The sequence below is a fragment of the Callorhinus ursinus genome, unplaced genomic scaffold, assembly GCF_003265705.2.
Source record: "Callorhinus ursinus isolate GAN/ISIS: 27379988/994484 unplaced genomic scaffold, GSC_fseal_2.0 scaffold43, whole genome shotgun sequence".
In the NCBI taxonomy this organism is placed as follows: Eukaryota; Metazoa; Chordata; class Mammalia; order Carnivora; family Otariidae; genus Callorhinus; species Callorhinus ursinus.
In genome coordinates, this window is record NW_027397105.1 from 9,854,143 (window position 1) to 9,860,300 (window position 6,158).

A 6,158-nucleotide genomic window follows, 5' to 3' on the forward strand; every position below is an offset into this window, starting at 1 on the left:
GGGCGCCTGGGTGGCTCAGTTGGTTAAGCGACTGCCTTCGGCTCAGGTCATGATCCTGGAGTCCCGGGATCGAGTCCCGCATCGGGCTCCCTGCTCAGCAGGGAGTCTGCTTCTCCCTCTGACCCTCTTCCCTCTCATGCTCTCTATCTCTCATTCTCTCTCTCTCAAATAAATAAATAAAATCTTAAAAAAAATAAATAAAAATAAAAAATAAAAAATTTTAATTTACTTCATAATTTAAAAAAAATTACACCCTTTTTAAGCAGACAGTTTAAAGAATTTTGACAAAAGTGTGTCATCGTATGGCCACCACAGGTATCAAGATATAGAGCATTTTCATCACTCCAAAATGGGTTCTGGTGCCCCTTTTGCCCACCCTTCCCCCACCGCCATGCTCTCATGAGCACTGATTTGATTTTTTTGTCCCTGCAGCTTTGGCATTTCCAGACTGTGAGGTGAATGGAATTGCACTGTACATATCCCTGTGTGCCTGGCTTCCTGTTCCTGCTTCAGTTCCCCTTGGCAGTGTCTGACCCCCTTCCGGAACCCTAGACTTTGCTTCCTGGAGCTAGTTAGGCCTAGAACAGGCAGGACGGGTTTTTGAAGGTGTCTTAGTCCCTTCGGGCTGCCATAACAAAATACCACAGACTGGCTGGCTTATAAACAACAGCAATTTATTTATCCTTAGTTCTGGGGTCTGGAAAATCCAGGTCAAGACCCCAGCATGGTTGCCTACTGCTCAGGGCCCTTGTCCTGGTTCACAGCCAGCACCTTTTCCCTGTGTCCTCACTGGATTGAAGAGGCAAGGGATCTCTCTCTGGGTCCCTTTTATTAGGACACCAGAGTCACTCATGAGGGCTCCACCGTCATGATCTAAGCACCTCCCAAAGCCCCCCCCCTTCCTAATACCATCACATTGGGCATTAGGAATTTGGGCGGGGGGCACACAAACGGTCTGACCATAGCAAAGGGACAGGGTGACTAAAGAACCAAGGGCAGGAGTTCAGACCAAGAGGTTAGGATTTGAGTGTTAGACCCTCCCTCTGAGACCTCGGGTCCCCAGGGGCTGCCTCATTGCTACAAAAGCCAATTTCTCTCTCTCTCTCTCTTTTTTTTTTAGAATGGGGGGAAGGGAGGAAAGAGAATCCCCAGCAGCCTCCATGCCCAGCACAGAGCCCAACCCGGGGCCCAAGCTCACAACCCCGAGATCATGACCTGAGCCGAAATCAAGAGTGTGATGCTTAACCTCCTGAGCCACCCAGGCGCCCCTGCAAAATCCTATCTCAGAGGAGAAAAGTTGTCCAGACCTGGGCGCCCAGGCCACACGTTGCCAGAAAGTAGCACTTTGGGGTCCAGAGAGTTAGTGGATTGGTAAACATGCTTCAGAGTTCTTTGTTTCTTTGTGTTGTCTCCTTTCGTGCCTGGTTTGTTTTTGTAGGTGTCTGCCTTTCATGGTAGAAGCTTTCCTCAAATGTCTTGTCCCAGAAAGCCAGATGCATGTCTGGGGCTTCACCGAGCTCCCCTCAAGGGTGGGGTTGCGGTTTCCAAAGTGTCCTATGCCGATGTCCACTTCATTCCTCCCAGTAGGCAGGCTCTCATCTGTGCTTGGGTCCCCAGGGCACCGAGGTCTCAGCTTCTCTACTGAGTTACGGGTCATGATCAGCTGTTCATGGTTTAAACACTGGGGCCCGTGTCTCTGCTTGCTCTCCTCTTTCACCCTCTTTGTCTTATGGGTTCACACCGTTTTTATTCATTTGTGATCCTTTTAGAGGGGTTTAGGGAGGAAAGCATTTTAAGGCTGGAAGCCCAGGGATGCCTGGGTGGCTCAGTTGTTAAGCGTCTGCCTTCAGCTCAGGTCATGATCCCCGCATCGGGCTCCCTGCTCCGCGGGAAGCCTGCTTCTCCCTCTCCCACTCCCCCTGCTTGTGTTCCCTCTCTCACTGTCAAATAAATAAATAAAATCTTAAAAAAACAAAACAAAACTGGAAGCCCAACCATAACTGTGACATTTTATTTCTTTTTTAAAGAGGGTCTGGAATCTTCCTCCTCTACCCCCAAAGAGTGAAGAAGTTGAAGTTGAGCCAACGTGCAGACCACCCTTTGGAGGTGTTTCATTATATAGGGAAGCAGGGAGGTGTGACACTAACAAGAAAGAGATGTGGGGTCAAGGTGGGGGTGGGTTTTGTGAAAAGAAAAGAAAGAAAAGAAAAGAAAAGAAAAGAAAAGAAGAGTCAATCTCCTCCTAGAAAAATGGAATAGAAGTGTAAGGCAGGGGGCGCCTGGGTGGCTCAGTCGTTAAGCGTCTGCCTTCGGCTCAGGTCATGGTCTCAGGGTCCTGGGGATCGAGCCCCGCATCGGGCTCCCTGCTTGGCGGGAAGCCTGCTTCTCCCTCTCCTGCTCCCCCTGCTTGTGTTCCCTCTCTCGCTGTGTCTCTCTCTGTCAAATAAATAAAATCTTAAAAAAAAAAAAAAAAAGAAGTGTAAGACAGTGTTTTGTGGTTTTGAGTTGTGTGATTATGAATTTAAAATGAAACCGGTCAACTTTGTTGTGTGTTTTTTATGCTGGCAGTTGAGTCCAGGCAGGGAAAAGGCAGGTATGGGACTCATCCATACTTGGGTTTTTGCTAGGTGACTAGGAAAGAGAAGGAAGTGTATTTCCAAGGGAGGGATTGTACTGACGATTCAGACCATCTCTTCCCTGCCCACACAGAGGTGCCATTTCAGATGCTAGGGATGATCAGCAGCTCCCAGGGCCCTGTGTACCCCAAGGTTAGAGAGGTTCTCAGCCTCTACTTTAACCCCCACACCCCACATCCCCCACACCCTGCCCCAGGAACCCCTTGACAGCTGGTGCACAGAACTCCCTGAGCCTGAGAAATGCAGGAAAATCTCAGAGAAATGAAAAGATAAAAGGTGCTTTCCAAAGGCTGATGTGGGAGTCATTTACCTTGAACTGAAAGAGTTGACCTTGCCAGATTATTTATTTTTTAAGATTTTATTTATCAGAGAGAGAGAGAGAGTACAAGTAGGGGGAGCGGCAGACAGAGGGAGAAGCAGACTCCCTCGCTGAGCAGGGAGCCCAATGTGGGGCTCGATTCCAGGACCCTGAGATCGTGACCTGAGCCCAGGTGCCCCAACTCTGCTCATTCTGCTGTTCAGTCAACAGAATATTTGAATATTGTTCTTTAGTCAACGATTATATATTCAACCTAGTGTTTCAGATTGGTTCTTTTTGATGTTTTTGTGTTCTTGTGTTACAGTTCCAGTATCTTCCTTTATCTTTTCACATGTTTATTGGTCTAAAATTCTTATTCTGGGGTGCCTGGGTGGCTCAGTCGTTAAGCAACTGCCTTCGGCTCAGGTCATGATCCCGGGGTCCTGGGATTGAGCCCCGCATTGGGCTCCCTGCTCAGTGGGAAGCCTGCTTCTCCCTCTCCCACTCCCCCTGCTTGTGTTTCCTCTCTCGCTGTGTCTCTGTCAAATAAATAAATATATAGATAAAATCTTAAAAAAAAAGAAGAAGTAGTGAAGGATTGAGAGTAGAGGAGACACCCCCCCTTCTATAGGCCCTGGGAATGTATGCGGAGTAGATAATCCCCAGAAAAAGGCACCGGAAAAATACAGCCAGCCACTTCTCGCCCCACGAAACAACTTTCAGGACACATTTTCACACTTTGCTCTCCGGTGAGAAGCAGCATTAGGACTCACCCCTAAGATGTCATTCCCTGGATGTTTGGAGTGGGGGATGAGTGGGCAACCACTGGAAGTCAGTCGGTCGCACCTGTTTTTCTCAGTGTCTCCCAAACGCTGAGGTCTGGGCTGCCCTGATTTGACTCCAGGCACACCTGAGGCAGAGATCTGAGTCACTTCAGAGGTGGAGGCAGGGACCGTGCAGAACTCGACTCCTTCATTTTGTGTTTCCAGTCCCAAAGAGCTCACCCCTCCCCAGGACCCCAAGAGATTTTTCACACCTTTCCCTCTCTTGGGGAGAAGCCGGCAGCTGTGTTTGACCCTGACCCATCATCGTATTCAGCATCCCAAATTCCAAGTGTCTGTTTACTTGTCTGTTTCCACTCAGTGACTGAACGTATTTGTCTGAGTAGCCCAAGCACTTGGCACATGGTAAGAAAGACGAATTTTCTTTCTTTTTTTTTTTAAAGATTTTATTTATTTATTTGAAAGAGAGAGAGGGAGAGGAAGAAGCAGACTCCCCTTTGAGCAAGGAGCCCGACATGGGACTCGATCCCACGACGCTGGGATCATGACCTGAGCCGAAGGCAGACGCTTAACCGACTGAGCCACCAGAAGTCCCTATTTCTGTAAATATGAGGCTTTAGAGTAAGTCTTAGAGCAACAGTCTCATTTCCTCAGATGTTTTTGGGCCCAGATTCATACGGAGCTGTTTGGCCCACCTTTCCAGAATGGAAAGGATGATAGTTATGTTTCCGGGCATCCCCAAATCATGCGCCATGGAAAGTTTGTGTCTCTACCTCCTCCCCTTACATTCTATGGTTTGGGGCCACCTGAGAGAGCCCGCTCAGATGTCCTATTTACTTTGTGGTATGTCTTTAGGTACGAGCCCTTAATTTCATGAAAATTTTTTGTGTTAAAAAAAAATTTCTGGGGCACATGGGTGGCTCAGATGGTTAAGCGTCTGCCTTTGGCTCAGGTCATGATCCCAGGGTCCTGGGATCGAGTCCCACATCGGGCTCCCTGCTCTGCGGGGAGCCTGCTTCTCCCTCTGCCTCTTCCTCTCTCTCTCTCTCTCTCAAAAATAAATAAATAAAACATTGAAAAAAATTTCTGTGTTAGAAGACCTCCCTGAGGCCATGCTTGCCCGAACCAGCGGATGGAGGGAGCTTGGAGTCTCGCTGTGCTGTTCTGGCCTGAAATACAAGTGGGGAGGACAGAGTCGAAAGCAAAGCGAGTGATTTCATTTTTGGCACTTGCAGTCAGTCTGCAGGCCCGCAGCCCCTTAGAGGAAATCATCAGCACATTACCAGAAGCCAGAGCAGCCGCAATTTGCGTTAAAGAGTAGACAGCAGACGTATTAGCAGCTCCGGGAAGGCTGAGGCCCAGACACACTATGGTGCACATCCTGCAGAATCTTCCAGCCCCCACTTGTGCCCCTTCAACCCCTGGCTTCTTATCTCTGGAGGTCTCTGTTTTTCCAAGCTCCTCTAGTCATGCCCTTGGATGGCTCTGTGCCCCCTCCCTTCTCAAGGTCATGGCTGGTGCGGGGACTGGAGCCATATTGTTCCAGTAAACCTTGCCAAGCTGCTTCCAGGAAAAGCTCAGGGGAGGAGGGAGAGGGGTAGGTTTACCTAAAAGGCCACGAGAGCTTCTGATTTAAAGCATGGGCTGCTAAAGAGATCAGGCTACCTCAGCTTCAAAAGGAAATTACATTCAGGTCTGATGCTGGGAAAAGCCACTTTCATGGGCGTGGGAGGTGCTGAGGGGCTGCTTCCCAGGAAGTCAAGGGGAAGCTAGAGGTGTTGGAGGCTGCCAGCTGATCTGCAAGATGAGAGGTGGTGAACTTGGTCTGCTGGGCATGGTGGGGAGATGGCATTCTCCTTCTCTTCCCCGGGGATTTGCACATTCCCTTTGCTGAATGCTTCGGTCAGTTTCTTCCACTCTGAGCAGAGCCACTTGGTCCCAGAGCTTACCCGCACCCACCCTCTTCCAGCAGGAAGTTCACATCCATCCCTGCAGTAGACCGATGGATGCCTGGCTCTGCTAAACTCACCTTTTCTTCAGGCTCCTTTGGATGCCACCTCTTCACATGGAGCCTAGATCCTTGTTCCAGTGCCAGGAGTAGGAGGAAAGGGTGCAGCTCTGGGACCACTCAAGGAGCTGCTAAATAACACCTGATTATACAAATATCCGTTGGTGTGGATGGAAAACGATGTGAAAAAGTGGGATTGTGTGTTTGGGATGCTGGCAAACGGTCTTAAATACCTCATAATCACAGGGAAATTCCTGAAATTCTACAATGCAACCACTAAACAAAATTGCAACATATGCAGCAAAGAGTAAATATCCGTAACATACAATGAGCTCTTGGGGCACCTGGGTGGCTCAGTTGTTGAGTGTCTGCCTTTGGCTCGGGTTGTGGTCCCAGGGTCCTGGGATCGAGCCCCACATCAGGCTCCCTGCTCC